The sequence below is a fragment of the Rhinolophus ferrumequinum genome, chromosome 4, assembly GCF_004115265.2.
Source record: "Rhinolophus ferrumequinum isolate MPI-CBG mRhiFer1 chromosome 4, mRhiFer1_v1.p, whole genome shotgun sequence".
NCBI lineage: Eukaryota > Metazoa > Chordata > Mammalia > Chiroptera > Rhinolophidae > Rhinolophus > Rhinolophus ferrumequinum.
Genome location: NC_046287.1, coordinates 84088291 through 84107490, shown reverse-complemented (window position 1 = coordinate 84107490; position 19200 = coordinate 84088291). Strand labels below are relative to the sequence as shown.

Sequence of the window (19200 nt, the reverse complement as noted above, 5' to 3'; positions counted from 1 at the left end):
TTTACGTTCAAGGCTTACTAATCACTACCATCGTTATATCATGTCAAGGAATAAGACCAGCATATGTCTTTCAGGACTGAGTGGAACAAAGCTCTATTCTCAAACATTCAGAGTGTTAAATAGAACAAATGCTTTGTAATGAAATTATTACCAGACTCAATATTGCATCTTTACAGTAAATATAGAAAATAGGAGAGCCTGGTTGCAAATCGAAAAAGAAATAAAATCCCAACATTCAAATTTAATGAAATGTTATCTGATGTAAAAACAGATAATTCTCAAAGTAAACATTGATTTTGTATTTATCAAATTATCTTTCAAAATAATAGTAACACTAGTACTACATAACACCAGTTTGTTACAAAAAGCCATATGCACACTATGGCACTTGGAAAAATTAACGGCATTATATTTAGATTTCTTAGAGAACAACTGAAACCACAATTATAGGTTAATGAATTGAATTGAGAAAGAAGCTGTGATTGGCTATCACCGTGCATTACTGGACTAAACCTCTATACCTCAGAGTCCTGGAGTTTCCATAGAAACACAGCAATAGCTAGTGTAAAAGCAACAGTCATCTCCAGACAAAGGCCTGCCTGAGCTTTCATTTCAGTCCAGCAAAATCTGGAGAACAAAGCCTTTATCTTTAAAAATAGAACAGAAAATTTTCAATACATTAAATGTCAAAAGCAAAATGATATACCATTTCATAAAAATCTTTAAAAATAAATCCTTCAACATAAATCAATTGGGATGGAGTAAATAAAATTCCCTTAATTATTTCTCTAATCCAGTTCATAATCCATATCAAAGTCATGAATCCCAGTTCTATCGTTTATTGCTCAACATACCTTGAATTTTATCAGAAAAATTGAAAATCCCAGCTGTCTAATGTCCATGAAGGACAGACAATCAAGGCTTGTAGATCAGGGTACTGTTTAGATATCTGTTTAGTGAAAGTATGATTCCATTAGTCTGTAGGAAGCCAGTGGGGAGGAAATTTGCATTTGAGCTTATCTTTTGTTTCTCTCTTTTACTGTATTAAAAGTCCTTAAAAAGTCAGCAATTAACCATTAGGCTAAGAACACAGTATAACTCATCCTGGTAGTTATTTTACAGTATTAATAAGTTTATTCATTTTTTTCATATAAAATCAAAATGTTTCAAATAGTATGTCATTGGATTCCCTTCCCCATTCACTCTATAATACTAATACTTAAGTGTTTGAAATATATGTTCACAAAATGGGGCATTAACACCGTCAAAAAAATAAAGACAATCTAGTTTACTAAAACAAACAAACAAACAAAAACTTTGATATTTTATAATATTTTGGCATAGCATACAACACAGAAATCCCAAAGAGAAACTGAAAACAATCAGGCACTGAGATCTTTAGATAAAACAATTGAGTCGTGAATGAAACTCAGATATTTTATACAATGAAAAATATCATAAATAATAAGATCCTTACAACAACTGAACAATAGAGCAAAGAATCATGTCAATGTCAATACTGGATAGTTATATTACAATCAATCAATAAAAACAAATCAAGACTGTCTGATCAGGGCATTTTTAAGAGGAAACAACTGACAAATCATTAAAAAAATAAATATGTAAAACACAGTTATTTTCTCTCTTTGAATTTGTAAGATGCAATCAGGTATAAAACACACATCTGAGGAGGACCTCAGATATTTTGTAGCCACTGAAGGGCACAAATGGAAAAAGACAAAGTATTTTTCTAAGATTCTTACTTAAAACTCAATATAAAACAACAAACATTTCCATAATGGTGTTTCTCCAGAGTCATGCCCAAGAAGGGAAAGGGAGGACTATGATGTCCAGCATATATTTTTAGGATTTTTCTAAAATCTCTAGAAAGTTCCATTAAATCAAATGTTGTTTCAGCCTGCTAGTAATTTTTAATTGTCCCCCATGCACTACCAAATATTTTGTATTTCAAAATCAAGTGGAAAAAAATTTGACACAGCAAAGGAAAAAAATGACAGCTTCTTCCCAAATACCTTGGTTTCACATTCCTTTAAAGTACACGTAAGGAACTATGTATTGAATTTCCAAATAATTAAAAGAGAAAAATCAGGAAAATTTCTGGTGATGATATAAAAAAGTACACAAATTATTATAAAGCAAGTCATGTGTAAAATACACTCCAAAACATACTCTACTATCTTTAGAAAAGCCAAATAAAAGTTTATAAGAACAGAGCCACTACTTTTTTTTTAACCACCTTTGATCAAACATGCTGTGAAAACCTAAGTTATAAATCTATAAATCAGCTCTTGGGATGAAAGGACAAAAAGAGAAGTTATATTTTATTCTGTACAGAATGAATGACACTGGAGTAGGACACTAAAGAGGAAAGCTTGAGAAAAAAAGTAAAAATGTCAAAAGATACTAAATTCAAGGAAATCTTCAGATTTTAAAAAGCCAAGGATACAATATACCTGACATCACTATTAATTTGTGGTGTGAAAATTACCATTATAATCGCAAGAAGTAGAAACAAGAGATTTGTGTAAAGGGGGAAATAAATGAGATAACGCTGATGAAAAAAAGGCTTTTTCAAAAGATCTATGGCAAGAACCTTAATACAACTTTCTTAGATAAAATTTTCAATTCAATTATTATACTAAGCATTATGCTAAGTGTCTATCCTAAAAGTGTGCTATTTTGCACTGACTTACCCCCTGTGTGGAGTCAATTTATATGTAAATTCTATGGAGAATTAGGTTAATGTGCCTTTTTCATGTAACTGACAGTAAGAGCAAATGGATCGTGCCTCTTGGCTTCCAAACAAAGACCTAGCCAACCTTGATGTGAGGAAGACAATCTGGGAGGAGTAAGAGAAACTCAGACTCTGAAAGAGCAAACTGTGCTGATTCATGATGTCAAACCTTGAGCTGCTGCCAAAAAAGTCAGGTGTGTAAGGACTCTCGGAGCATCTTTTAACTTATTCAGTCTCTAATATATTCCAGCACTGATCTTGGAAGCATGACAAGGGTTTGCAAGGACCAAGAAGCTGCCCTGGGAAATCAATTTTATGAATAGGAGGAGCAAAAATCCCCACAGAAATAATATTTAGTTTCATTGTTTATTTAAATTTCTAACAAAGTTCTTTTCCCTATTCAATTTCACATTTATATATCATGTATCCATCACCCACTATGATTTTTTAAAACCTCGAATATATTTTAATATATACAAAGGAATAGATACATAAGATACATGGAGGTCCTAGGAACAAAGGGACCATAAGAGTATATGCATCGAAATGATGAAACCAGTAGTGATAAAAACTTGCAAACCAATTTGCCATGGTGTATTCACCCAACTTAAATTCTAACAGTAAGCCCTTTGTAGAGAAATTCCGTTTGTCCCCCAAAACAAAGAAACAAAGGATATATAAATATATATATATATATATACACATACATATATATATAAAACTGTATTTATAATTATATATACATATAGATAGCCTTTCTATCTGCTAGATGACACATGGCTTGATTCATGAATAATTGAATAAAGCCAATAAGATCTTAAATTTAACTTAGTTGAATTTTGTTTTTTAATAGCTCCTAAGTCTGCTACTCAATGTTATTTGATTTCAATATTGCATCTACTATATTATCTATGAATGATACATATATATATATATATATATACATATATACACACACATACATATATTTAATAACAACATTTATAAATTTCCAATTTGATTTTAGACTTTCCAAATAGCATGGGTAGGGGAAAATAGTAGCAAGGAGGAGAAGTAAATGCAAGATAGAGAGGCAAACTGTTGTATGGACACATAGAATTTGTAGGTAAATAGGCTTGGGTTTGAGTTCCAGTTCTGGCGATTATTAGCTTAGTCTAGTGAGACTAGATTCAATAATTGGCCTAATATATTAGCTAAAGGGCATAAAGCTCATAGGTTTTATTTATTTTATTGTCTTTGTGAATAATAGCACTCAGCCCTTCAGAGATTGCAAAAGGGTTCAATATTACCTAGTACTGAATATATAATAAATAAAGTTACATGTCTTAGTCCCTATCACATCGCCACTCAATAAATTATATAAATAATATATTTTGTATCAATTTACTCTACACATGAAGTTATTTCTCAATGCAACATGCAGTTATGAGAGAGGGAACATTCTCCATTAATTTAGTACAAAAATGTATAATATAAATATTCTCAACAAGATTCCATAAGTGAGTGTGTTATATCTATTTGTCTTATAAGTTACAGGGTTAATTTCATATTTTATAATTTGTTACACAGGCAATTTTTAATTAGAAAATATCAAAACATGGAAGATCTTAAGTATAATTAAGAATTTTCTAACAGTATATTATATTAACAAAAATTAATATGTTAAACTATAATCTGTTAAAAAAGAGACAAGTCCAAAATGGAGTCAGTTGTGCTAAACTCCACATCAGAAAATCAAAACTTAATACCTAATTTAATTGTAATTCCAGCCTCTCCCAGGAATGTAACCTTCAACCAGTCAATCTGGAATTACCTGGTCAGCACTAGTGAATTAATCCACCAATAGACCCCTTCCATCCCCCATAGGAAGTTGACCTTGCCTATAATAACCCACTCTTTACTAGAAACTTCCTTTTCTCACACCATTCTGCCTATAAAAGCCTTTTATTTTGTACACCTCTTCAGAATTCCTTTCTATCTCCTAGATGACGCACTCTTTGATGCATGAATAATTTAATAAAGCCAATGAGATCTTAAATTTTACTCGGTTGAATTTTGTTTCTTTAACAAATCTTAAGCCTTCCATTCAATGTTATTTGAGTTCAATATTGAGCCCAATATATTATCTATGAATGATGGAAACCACAGGAGTCATTCAATTTTCTCAGAGAAAAAAGATCTCATTCTGACATGAGGAAACTGTGAATAACTAATGAAACATTTTTTCTAAGCTTTTCACATTATTCTGTAGTGATTATCTTTCTTTTATATACTTTACATATCAACTAGAATTAGCCCTAAAAGGACAGTTTGACATTTAAAAGAATGTCTTCAATTAATCCTTTGGTATTTACAGAGCAGCAATCATGTAAACTATTTCCTTTAACATGTACTTATTTATCTCTCATGTATTTTATGGTAAATGGACCAAAGATTTGCTTCTAACCTGCTTACCTTATGCTACTTCCCAACCCCAACTCTCCTCTAACCCTGATTCACAAATGTCAGAGCAGAACTAGAGAAGTAGCAGGGCAGGCATGCCAGAATTCCGTTTTCTTATGGGATCCAAGTTCCCTGGGGGAAAAATTATCCTTAGGTAATGTGAAGCATTTAATTTATGCTATAAGTATTACACTGATCATAAGAGACTTGGGTTAATATTTAAAATTCAAATTTGATATCTGTCACTGACATTTATCCAATAGTCCAGTTCTATTGTGGTTCTCCAAGTAAATATTTAAGATGATGACAGAGAAGGAGAAAAATCGAACACCATAGAGATTTCCTTATTAAAGATTCCTCAATTTTTTTTCCATTTACTATGACATAAGTGACTATAATTACCTACAAATTCCTTCTCATTAAAAATATATACACTCTTTATATATATAATAATTATTATATGCAACAAAACATCACTTATTATATAATTATACTATATACATATATATTAATAAAATATAAATTACTATACAATTATGCCTATAATTATAACATAAATATTGTTATACTAATTATACAATTGGAATGGACTTCACTAATTGTTTAAAATTTTGTTATTTAACAGTAGATAATTGAGGTAAAAATCTGTCTTATAAAATGATATTCCAGCAAGAAAAAAATAGTTACTAGTAAGCTATCAAGTTCTCATAAATATTTGTGAAAATGATGAGTCATTTCACACTACCTGTATTGGCCTCACCCACTCTGGTTCTTTATCTAGCCCTGTGAACCCTACTGTTTCTCATGATATTGCTGGATTAACCTCACCTGGTTTGATGTAATCACCGCTAACCATTTGATGCTCACGTCTCTGTAAATATTCCCTTACCTATAAAAATATTTTTAAACTATCATGCATATGGAGAATGACTTCTATTTTGTTTTTGTTTCACAATGTACATTGGACATCCTCTCAAGTCACTCTATGCAGATCAACTTCCTTCTTTTCAAAAGTACAGTATATTCCACAGTAGAGCAGATGATATTGGATAACAAATCAATGGTCCCAGTGTAGTTGGTGGGTTTTATGTGGAGCAACATAAATGTGTGCTTGTCCTGAGGTACCATTCTAACACAGCTTCTCGGCTTTCATGGCCCTCAAGAATATAAGCTGAAATAACAAGCTAAATCAGGGACAATCTGCTCTACACATCCCTAGAAGCAAACACTGAACATCAATTAACAAATTTAAAAAGAATTTTTTATTAAACAGAAAAAAAATTAATAACTCTGTGCTTTTCTCCCCGCTTTGGAAACAAATACACCAGTCTGGCAGTAGTGTGGCTATGTTACCTAACAGGCTACTACTCCATCTATCCTTAGTAAGGGTAAAATTGTTAAAAGGAAATTAGGGAAAATATGAGTTCAAAATTGATATGCTTTATGAAAAGAGTGAATTCTCTCAAAGAAGATTATACATTTGTAATTCATTTTGCAAAAAACAACACAAAACAACAACAACAAAAAAACTGTAATAACAAGCAATAACTTAGAGGTGGCAGTATGCTCAATGGAAACAACAGTTTGAAGTCAGCAAAAACAGTATCTTAATCTGTGCTCTAATTTCTGATAGATTATCTGCAGGAGCTTCAGGTTCTTACTCTGCAAGAGGAAGTGCATATGTGCAAGAATACAGCTTTCTGTACTTTTGTTCATCCCAAGTGTTTGGCACAGACACTCAACAAGTATCTCTTGAATAAATGAGTAGCTAGCATGCGGGTATGGTAAGAATTACATAATATAGTATATATACAAACATTACAATCAACATATGCATTGAATGCATATTCAAGCCTGTTCGTTTATTTCTACAGTTTTTGCTTAATAATTTAGTATTTCTCAATAAAAACAAAACACTTAAAACTTATCTTAAAGTTTATGACAAGTTGAATTTCTTCAACACAAATTAGCTAATGTTTTCCGAATAATACCTAGAATATCTGGACACTACAAAGCTTTAGAGAAGCAAGAAAACTAGTTTCAAAATCAGTCCCCGATGTGTTTTTCACCTCCATAACAAGTGAATTTGTAATCAGCCATCTATAATAGTGTTGTATTTTATTGGCTGTCTGTCGATACCTTTCTATGGCATTACTAAGCCAAAGCTTCAGTTCTAACTACTCAGACTAGTCAGGTTAAATGATGCTACATGCACAAAAGACCAGCCTGTAGTGAAGGAATGTAGGAACCTTAGAAAGTGGTTCGATCAAGTCGAAGGGCAAGATGTTCAGAGACACAGGAAATGAAATACATAGTTCATCACCAGCAACACCAAATGATTCCGAGTTGTATAAATGCAGCTTATAAACAAAGCAAAGAGCCCCGGGCATGGTAATAAAATAACAATAATAAAACAAAAGTGACAACCAGTCCAGTAATTTATTTAGTTTTAATAACACCACTCAAATAACACACACAGCAGGACAATATGATCATATAAGCACATATATTTTTCTATCAGAGACCAAAATGGCAACAAGAAACCCGAGAGGTTTGTTTGGATGCCCTGAAGAAATTAAGGGAATGGATGGGAGGCAATGGTCCACAGCATCTCTGCTGTTGTGTTTACAAAAAAATTATGGAGCCACAGTAGGAAACACATTTCAAATATCGTTAATGGCATCTTAATCCTGGATCTGAAATGACTTCAGTCGTTACTGATCCCTGTCAAGCTTTGTAACACTCCTTCCTTTTTGGAACCTCTACCTCACCGCACTAAGTAGTCTTCAATATAATTCTGATTCCTTTGCTATCACCTTTCCCTCTTTTGTCTTCTAAATATGAGTATTCACTGAACTCTGTCTCTACCTCAATCCCTTTCTTTTCATCTCTGATATCCTCCTTTTATTATTGCCTCTATGCAGAGTTTTCAAATTTCTTCATTCACAATCTTGATCTTTCACATTTCTAAATGCTTTGGAGTTTCCACATGTGGTATAACATGGTCATCTGGATGTCTCTCTTTGCAAAGTCCTTGCCTATAATCAAACTCTCCTTTTAATTTATAGTGAGAGGTCCACCATTCAACTGGTTACTTGAAATCAAAACCATGTTGTGAACTTGGTCCTGCCCTTTGTTACTCCCTCTACACAAATGGGTCATCTCTCAAATTCTGCCAGTGCTATACTAGTTACTCTCCGTCCAATCTCATCACATTATCATTCCATTAACATTTTTATTCTAAAATGGATATGAAGATAGCTGCAACCACTTTCTTACTGACATCAAATCTCCTTTCCAGTATACACTTCTGCTGTTTAAGACACTAAAACATTTAGGCTAAACTCTTCCTACCATCTGGGCCCAATTTTATTTCACAGACCATTCTTCCATATGCCCTGGGATAACAAAGAGAACATTTTGAATTTCTCAAATTCTTTTGCCTTACCCACCCTGGGCTTTTGCTAAGACTGTTTCTCTTTATGGAATATCATCTCACATTTCCATCTTTCAAAATCTTAGCCATCCTTAAAGGTTCAAAAAATAAAAAGAATCACCTGTATATGGAAACTTCCCGAAACCCCACTAAAAGAACACTAAGAAAATCATAGCCAGCCTTGTAAGGTGAAAGTTCACATTTATGTCTGCCTCCCCTAAGTCATGTGTTTTTTGAAGGCAGAAATAATGCTTTGTTTATAATTGTATTCTTGATGATCCTTTGCTAAACAATAAAGCAAATTAATAAAACTCAAGTCTACATAAAGTCCTTACACTTGATTAACCAGTTGAAGAACAAGCCAAACAAGAAAGAGCACTTTATTATCCCAAAATATTTGCAATTATGGAAATTATCGATAAGTTGTATAAAATACATTACACAGTTTGATAATTTATATTCCATAAATAATATAAATTATGATATTTGCATATATCTTAAGGAATAGATTAATACATAATTTTCAAAATTAAGTACTGAAAATAATTGTTATTATCATTTCTTCTTTGAATATATGGTGTTATCATTTGAACTACTAAAATATTAGGTTGCTGCAAAAGTAACTGCGGTGGGTGCAAAAGTAACCTTTCAAACCCCAATTACTTTTGCACCAACCTAATACTATTTATGTACAGAATAGAGGGTTCAATGACTGTCATTCTAAAATATACATTTATTTTGTTCTGAATCCACTGAGTAAAATCAATGAATAACTAGTAATACCAATGTCTTTGATATACATGAAAAAAAAAGTATTGTCCAAAATTATCAGCAGCAATGAAACAAAACTCAGAAAAATACTAATTCTAAATTATTTTCAAAACTTTAATTCAAAATAGTTTACTTAATTTTTTGTGCCTTTGTTTTACTTATCAAAATGGGAATTGCTTTGGATTAACTTTGTTTCCTTACAAAGTAATGCTTTTGTTGTCTTCATTTGGTATATTAGTAATGGTTCTAAATCTAAAAAATATTGTTAAATAATAAGGTACTGCCCCAACATCCCCATTTTCATCTGCATAAGAAAACTAACTCAAAAGTAGAATTTGTTTTAGGTTAAGTCATCTGAATTTCAGCAGTGAAAATTTCTTTTAAGAACTGAGAAAGGAATTGAACAATTGTGAATTATTCATGGTAAGTGTTGTATATATCTGTATTTTCATCAGAAATTTGAAAAATCTCTCTGACTTCAATATTCCACAAGTTACATTCTTAAAGAAGTTTGATACATGCTGAAGAAGAATACATGGTAATGAATAAAATTTCACGAACTATACATTTTAAATACATCGTATATTTTAAATGGTAAATAGATTATATTAGGAATTAGGCAAGTTGTGAAGTACTATTTGTATTATATTATGCTCCTTTATTTTATCACATTTTACCAAGGCATTTACAGACAAAATATTAAATGATTATAAAAATAAATTTTGTGACTAAAATTTCAAATCTGAGGAGAAAAATCAGGATTCATCTAGAGAAGTTCAAATTCATTCTATGAGTGGCATCATATCTGCATAGCCTCAGAGGATCTCTCTGAAATATTTATTAATGGAGGTGATAGTTTTAACATGTTTACAAATTGTTGTATCACTTCCCCTAAGAGGTAGAGCTTAAGTGGAGCTTCTCAAGTACAGGATGGACTTAACCAGTCACATTTGACAAGTACGGTATGGTAAGGGGAAAATAGTAACATTACAGATCACCTGGCTTACAGCACCTCAACTGAGTGATCAGTGTTAACAGTACCTCTACGGTATTTTCCCTCAAAATCCAGGACCAGGGCCAATCATGAGAAAACATCAGAAAAACACCAAATTATGGAAAATCTTCAAAATACTTGATCACTACTGTTCAAAAGTGCCAAGGTCATGTAAAACAAGGACCATAAAGAAACTGTCAGACACTGGAGGAAACTGAGGAGCTATTACTACAGGCAACTTTGTTTCCTGGATTGGATCCTAGAACACTAAATGACATTTGTGAATAACATTCGAAACCCAAATAAAGTCTGTAGTTAATTAGATAGTATGATATTAATGTTAACTTCTCAGTTTTGATAAATGTACCATGGTTATTAAGGGAAGCTGGGTGAAGTTACATCAGAACTTCCTGTACTCTCTTTACAATGCTTTGGTAATTTTAAAAATATTTCAAAGTTAAACTACTGCAGACAAAAATTAACTCCATGAATAAACAAAATAATCAATGTAAACTGTAGTAAACTGTGCAAAAACAAAGTATTATATCATTATAGCCATTATCTTCATTACCGTCATCAACAGTATTGATAGAGGCGAGGCAGTAATAGGTTGTGATTAAGAGTGTCGACTCTGGGAGCAAATTCCTTGAGTTTGAGTCCTAGCTGCTGCATTTATCAACTATGAAACTAAGTTGCCAACCTCTCCATGAACCTATCTCTTCATTTCTAAAATAGGAAAAATAATAGTACCTACACGAGTAGTCAAAGATGGCCACTCGTGACTCATTCCTCTCTTTTTATGCATGCTGCCTCTCACATTGAAAAGTGGGACTAATTTCCCTCCCCTTCTCGGCTAGCTATAGCGACCTGCCTTTACAAATACAGTGTACTTCTGAGACTACATCATCTTTGCGACAATTGCCTGGGTCTCTAAGAGCACTTGCTCTTGAGGGGCTCACTGTGAGAACCAAGCCTCCGTGCTGAGACGCCCCCAGTCACATACAGAAGCCGCGCCCGTACAGGTACGGGCTCAGTCTCAGCTGAGCTCAAAGCCCACAGCCAGCATCTGAGCTCTCTTGGACACTCCAGTCCAATCAAAACCTCAGATGACTGCAGATGTCCCCATGTATTGCAGACAATACCACATAGAACAGAAGAAGGAATCAGACAACCCGCATAACTGTGAGAGAGAAAAATAAATGTTGTCTTAAGCCACTAGCTCTGCGGGTAGTTTGTTATGCATCATACTTTCTACAGCTGTTTTGAGAATAAAATGAGTTAAATGTACTGTATGAAAATTAACTATTGTTACAGTTATTATTCTCATGTCTACCACAACTCCCTTAAAAGTGTACCCAAACTGATTATTCATCTACTTCGCCTTCTCATATGCAGAAATAAACACACACACACACACACACACACACACACACACAACTCTTTATTTTTAGCACTTGCATTCATTTTACATATACATTGTCAATAAATTTCACACAGGGACCATTAAGATGTCTCCACTAAAAGAAATATACCAGAAATCAATTTAGAGCTTGAAAACTACACACAGATAAATCAGCATTGTATATAAAAACTAATAAGATTCACCCACTCATAATTTAGATTAATTCAGCAACTGGTTATTGAACACCTGCCACAAGTCAGTCACCGTGCTGGGCGAAGGAGAGACAGTGATGAACAAAATGGACATGGTCCTCTTCTCGTGTAGTTTGCAGACTCATTAAACAAGAACAGAAAATTATACAAGCAATGATCATAAAGTGCAATATGTTTTCTGATACAAAAAGAACAAGATATTAAAAGCATAGCATTAACCTGTAGTTTCCAACCTATTACCCAAGGTACCTCACAGTCCTGCACCAAACTCCCATCAAACTGATAGATATGTTTAATCTCCAAGAGAAAGCACAGTAACATCTGCCAGACACTACTGGACTGCTATCATTAAGATAATTATTTGATAGATAAAAGTGCTAGGTCTTTCTTTTGGCCGAAAGACAACACGTGTCATCAATTTTTCCTCACCCTGTTCCCTTGAATCAATTGAATCCTTTCAAAATGCGGCCTTTATCTTGGTCCAGCCTGTATCCCCATTAACCTTTATTTTAGTCTCATCCTCCAGCCCATCCTGCACAAAACCTCCAGGTAATTCCACCACATCTTTCTCCCACAGAAAATATAAGACCAAACACACACAAAAATGAGACTTAAACAAAACTGCCTTCTTTATGCTCAGGGAGCACATCACTTTCTTATTTAAATGGGGACAGAAAAAAGTGTGTGGTCATCTTTAAAAATGTTTACTAACCTTTCCAGCCACGCTCTGGATTTAGCACATCTCACAAGTGGCCTCCCTCTGTCAGTTTCCCATTAGCTTATAATTTGAGGGATTTTTTTTTCCTTTTGTTTTCTATTTCTCCCTCTATTCTGATTCTTTCTCCTTGAAATAAATGCATATTCAAATGCTTATCTTATCAAACACCAAACAACACATGAAAAAATGACATCCCGCTCATAGGATATAACATAGTAGGTATTAAAATACTGTATCTTAAAGCTTTAAAAATATATTTAGAGTGGTAGGGGCTATAGAGAAATACAGCAGAAAAGATTTACTCAATGATTTAACTGACATTGCTCTCACCAAAGTTACCCTTGACCTTATTTATTATCTTACTGGTCTTTCATGAGTGTGTGGTACTGTTGGCCACTTCTTTCTTTGTGACCTCTCTTCCTTCAAGGACACAACACATTCTTTCTGGCAACTTAACATTTTCTGCTTTTCTCAGCTTCTTTCTATAATATGTTCTATAAGTCTCCATTTAGGGTCCCTTCTAGGTCTACAAACACCTTTAGGTTGATTTAATCAAGCCTATATCATCAATAATCACACATTTCTTGATAACTTACAAGCACAGAATTCCAATGCAGATTTTCCTCCCAAAATCTTGACCTAGGCATAAAATTGCTTACTGGACATCATTCCTCACAGTGAAACAAATTTAATCTATGCAAGACATAATTGTCTGTGAAAAATCTTTTCCTTCTCTTACTTCTGAAAGAAGGATATTCATAAAAAATATAAAGCATATTTTTAAACTAAGTTTTATCCACTAGAGTAGAAACTCCAGGAAGCCTAGAACTTTGTGTCTTTGTGTTGTTTTAATTTCTATATCCTGAGGAATTAGGTGCTCATTGTATATTTGTTAAATGATGAATGAGTGAATTAAACAATCAATCCAATAAAGAATGAAAAATATCATAAATATACATTATGAAGTTTTAACTTACAAAATAGTATTCCTGGCCATGGTTTTACCCCTTTTTCCCATTTTTTTCCTAACCATACTCTCCTTCACTTTCATTTTAGCGTTTACTTTCCTATTGCAGTCTTCTGCATCTTCCCCTCTTCCTTCACCCACTCTTTTTGTTCCTTTGTAGATATTCATTAATGGTGTTAATCTAGTCAAAGCAACTGGAGGAGGGGGATGTATTTGAATAGGGAAGAACAACACAGAGAAGAGACTTAAAAAAGATGAGAAAGGTCCAAGGACAGAGGGCAAACAGGAAACAAAGGAGAATGAAAACAAAGGTTTTCAACTGATATGAAAAAGAAAAAAAAAAGAAAGAAAGGGCAAAAGAATCATGTATTTTCAATCCTGAAATCAAGGAAAAACAGGCAAATATTTTTGTCAGAGAAATATCTTTAAATTGGTAAGATATATTCAGTTCATGTTCATCAACAGAAATAACAAAAGTATAAAAATAGAATCATGCAGATCACTGATGTTTTTTCAAATGTAACATTTTTGAGTCCCAATACTTGAAGAGCTTTAGCCAAAGCATCATGAGGGTAATATAAGAAAGAAAAAACCTTTGTCCTCAAGACTAGAAAATTTTATGAAAGAGCCAGTTCTAAAACAAACTGAAGCCATATATATATATATATATATATATAATTATTATTATTATTATTATTATTTATTTTTTTAAGGAGGCTGCAGCTCACAGTGGCCCATGTGGGGATTGAACTGGCAACCTTGGTATTATGCCCTAACCAACTGAGCTAACCAGCCACCCTGAAGCTAGATTTTATTACTGTTAATCCTTTGTGCAGCACAAAATACAAATTTTACATAAGCATTTATCTATAATATTACAGGGTAATTAAAAAAGTTGATTTTGTTTTTCTGAGTTGATTTTTAAATATCAGCCAAAGATGGGTATATATTTAACCCTATCTGTCCTTCAATAATTATGGTGGGGAAAAAAATCAGACATTTAAATATAGTGAAAATATTAATATGGCAATCTCAAAACTAAAAATAAACAAAATCTAACACATAAGGTAATAAATTAGAGCCCATTGCTCCAGACAAGGAACTATGACAAAGACAGAAAATGAGGGAGATCAAAATAAAGTTCATTGTACCAACAGTGTTGGTTTCTTTTGCACTAAATGGAAGCCTCGTGGAACTAGGAAGTTATCATGTTTGACCACAGTCTGGATGGCAGTAGGATTAGAAGGCACCACAGTGCTATAAAGACCCTGCATTTGAATGAGGCCAGCAGGGTTTTAGTCCTAGTTCTACCACTAATTAGTTCCATAATCCTACACAGTTAATTTCCTTTTGTAGAATGAAGATGATCTGCAATATCTCTTCCTCTCAAAAATTTTATAATGAATATTGATTTTTAAAATTATTTCAACAATAGATGTTTTAAAAATTATCTTGCCTATTTAAAATTACTTATTTTTATAGTTGCTATTCATATTCTGTTCATCGATGAATCAAAACAGCCATATTTGAATTTTCACACAGGCATACTAATAAAACAATCCAATTAAAATATGCCACCTTCATTTACCTCACGTAGTGATTGTCTTGGCCCCTAAACTGAACTGCAATAACAGTAAATCTGTTAGGCCCATTTTATCATGTGTTTATTATCTTATTAGCCAGATAAAAGCAGCTAATTAAAAAAAAAAATTGCTAGATAGTTGATCCCTTCTCCTCCTATCCTAAATGTTGTTTGAGGTATTGGAAATAAAAACAAAACAAACCAAACAACAACAACAAATCGCAAAAAAACATGAAGTGTCTTGTGATTATAAGAACTTACTTTCATTTCCTACCTGCAAATTTTGTCTTATGTTACTAGTTATGTATAAATCAAAGGATTGGAGTTGAAATATAGAAGAAAAAAAGATATTAGTGAGCCATACCATCAATCTTTCTCCAACGCTGTCTCTCTCATTAATGATTTATCCTTTCACCATCTTCCTGCTCCTTAAATTTGCTGTGGAGATACTGGCCAGCAAAGGCAGTGCCTGTGTGCCAACATGCCAGTCTATGCCATCTGCATAAGTCATCTGCCATACGCTTCACAGAGTGGTTTAAAGGAGAAAGAACTAAATGGAAATTACCATTTATAACAATTACATTTGTTCCAAGTAGTATCAGCATTTTCTCTCAAAGACTACTTAATATTTTAGGGCTATTTCAACCTTTTCTTATTAAAACCTACACAAAATCAAAAATATATTTGGTAGTCATCTAAGTAAAATTTTAAACATCTAGTTTTTTGTTAGATTATGTTTATCTTATTCATACATAAATATGAAATAGCAAATTCAAGGCAAGTTTTAGAGATTTCTGTCTATTTTGCCATTCTCTAGACAGTTTTCTATTCCCCATCTAGTTAACAATTTCTGAGAAGCAGTTTCTCCATTTCTGCACATGTTTAATCGACCACTATGGTTGTCATGACAACCATCAGAGAGCTTACATGGGGCATTTCAATACAGTGACCCAATTAAAATCTGTCAACAAATTCCCAACAAAATAAAGGGACTAACACTTTCATAAGATTTATTTCCTAAAACTGAACTATCGCGGTGTTTGCAGTAAGACCAATTTTAAAAATAATCAGAATGCTGTAAGTTTCACAAATATGATACATATAATGCTTTGCCTTGGTTATTGACTTTAAGAGTTTTTTTTTTCCTATCAAAAATGCCTAAAGACAATATACATCGAACTTCTCTTTTACTACAAAAGCAAATGTCATTGGGACATTTACTTATATATGGTATAAAGATACCATATTCTCCAAATTGGAAATCACCAAATAGCCAGATTTTCTCAACTCTGTATTCTAAAATGAAATCTATGAAGGTGTGGGTTACGTTATATAATCCTGTTAACTGTTGCTTAAGGAAGTCTTTAGTTCAAAGGCAAGAAGAACAAATGCTATGGGTTTGAGGACTTTGCTACATGAAGAAGTCAACTATTATTAATAACTACAAAAAAAATTATTGTTCCTACTTATACAGAAAAAAAGGCCAGCATAGATGCCAGCACTGGCATCTATGTTTAGAAGAAATGTTTAGAAGAAATGTTTAGACTAATTCTTTAGATATATAACATGTAAAATGCTTTACCTTCACTTGACCATTTCTTTATTATATTTATGATAATTTGCTTTTGTTAAGTGTGTGTGTTTGTGTGTGTGTGTGTGTGTGTGTGTGTGTGCATCTGAGTCTGTGTCTGGGGGAGAGAGAGAGAATAAATGAGCAGAATATAAATGATCTTATTTTCTTCTATGTGTTTTGACGATAGATCCCATTTTAATATCATCATTCTACGTGTAAGCCCTATCTACTAACTAATAGAATATTGATGCTCAGGGGAGTTTATTTTATAAATAACATCAGATGACAGATGAGTAGGTTTTAAAAGAAATAAGTAGAGGTAAATGAAATGCAGTAGAAAAGATATTCTAGTTCTAGTAAGAAGACAAGAATGTAATAATGCTCTTACATTACTATTGCAAATATCAGCTTTAAAGGACACATCTTAAACTAGCAGAAGCACAGACATGGAACTTTGGGTATTTCCTTAACATCGCAAATAGGAAAATTCAGGTCATGGAGGTTAAGTGATTTGTCATGTCACCCGGCCAACTGGTGGCTGCCACAGCATTTGGAGTTCACTTGATTATTCCATGTGAATTTGACCTTCTTAGATGTGCTGTTATAAATTTGGTTATATGTAAAGGAAGACTAATTTATAAAAGACTAACTTTACATGTTTAAAATTGAACTTGGGAATTTATTATAATCATTTTAATTTATGTAAGGGAGAAAAGCACCAATTATCTCCTACCTAATTGAGACGGCTCATAGAATGAGTACATTAAAACGGGAGCACTGGCCTGAAACGCACAGGAGAATTATTTGCCACAAAATAGGAACATTCATATTTAACACATACACACACACACACACACACACACACACACACACACACACTTCCACAACAAGACCAAATTATTTTCCAAATATTTTGTGTTATTTTTACTATCATTCTGAAAATTCACACACTGTCTCCCCAACACCTCCCAAACATTTCCATAGATTAACATCTTTATGGGAAGCATATATTTTAATCAAATTAATGCCTTGATACCATAACCTGTGATCATATTTTAGTTGTTAATTACATAACCTGAGGAGTCTTCACACAACCTAAGTACTCATCAATAAAGCTAGCATAGAAACAAAAGAATTTATTAAGGCAGGTAATAATGGTACAAATAAATGATTGCATTTGTTTTGCTTACAGTATCCCATTGATGCTGGAGGAATAATTTTACCTTATTACAAAACTGTATTTCAGTCTTTTTAATTTCCATTTAAAATTTCAAACCTCCTATGTACACTTTCAACCCTTGTGTTTCCTGGTAGTAACATATATATAGCTTTTATTCCTTCTAGTTTTGCACTGGATTAAAATTGCCAGTAAAAAGTTGCCAATGATCTAATATGGAATTTAGAGGGAAATTTTTTTGAAAATACTGTCTTATAATAATATAAACTCTAATCCTATCGTGCACAAAAAAAGGTAGTCAAACATGTAGGAAATGTTAAGCTCTGAGTATAGGTTGCATCAATTTTTTTTATTCCTGAATTTTACATGGGGTATTTGGTATCCATTCTTTAAAATATGCTTAACAATACAAACTCTGACTAAGAAATAATTAAAGGAAGGAAGAAACCAAAAAGAAGAGACGATCTTACATAGTCTTTTACTGTTCTTATAATATGTTTATTTTTAATGCACTTGGGAAATACACCTTTTCCTATAAAAATAATCTAGAAAGTTGGAAATGGCATTACCTTTTAAACTAACAACTAAGTTTACTTAGAGTATAGCAGTCGATAATTATGATTGATAAATATGAGTAAATTTGGGAGTATTAAATTCCATTTTGCTTAATTAACTTGTTTTAAAATATAAGATTGTTTATCTCTTACTAACAATTGAAGAATCATTAATTCAGTTTATCTTGGAATTTAACTTCTATTTGCTTAGTATCTAATAAAAAATGTCTGCCTATTTCAAGAAAAGAACTGAAATCAAAACAAAAGTATATATGTAGTATTTCCATTTTATTGCATTGTCTTTATTTTTTAATTTTTAATTATAAAATATTTAAAATATAAAACAATATAGTGAACAATTATAATATAAACAATATAATGTATGTACTTATAAACAGTACTATGTAGGCTTTTAAATGTTTTTCACTTAACATTATATATTAGACTGTTATCTATGCTGATGTACTCTTTAGTAAAGACGAGTCTACTCTTATGAACTACATTATGGATTTTTGGAAGCCTTCTCCCAAAATTTTTAATAATAATAATTGCCATTCTAAAACCTGTTCTATGGCTGCTTACAATATGAACATTCTTCTTCTTATAAGATATCCAGG

At 32.5% G+C, this 19200-nt stretch overlaps 1 protein-coding gene across 3 annotated transcripts in view; it reads right to left on the bottom strand.

Moving 5' to 3' along the window:
* The window catches only part of GPM6A (glycoprotein M6A), a 235153-nt gene that overhangs the window by 82975 nt on the left and 132978 nt on the right, over positions 1-19200 (bottom strand). The window contains exon 1 of one of the 3 annotated variants that reach the window (XM_033104822.1): positions 15644-15664. The exons of the other annotated variants lie outside the window; for them this stretch is intronic. The gene's annotated coding sequence lies outside the window, so the exon portion shown is untranslated. Of the gene's footprint in view, positions 1-15643; positions 15665-19200 lie in introns of those variants that run through there. 3 annotated transcript variants of the gene reach the window in all.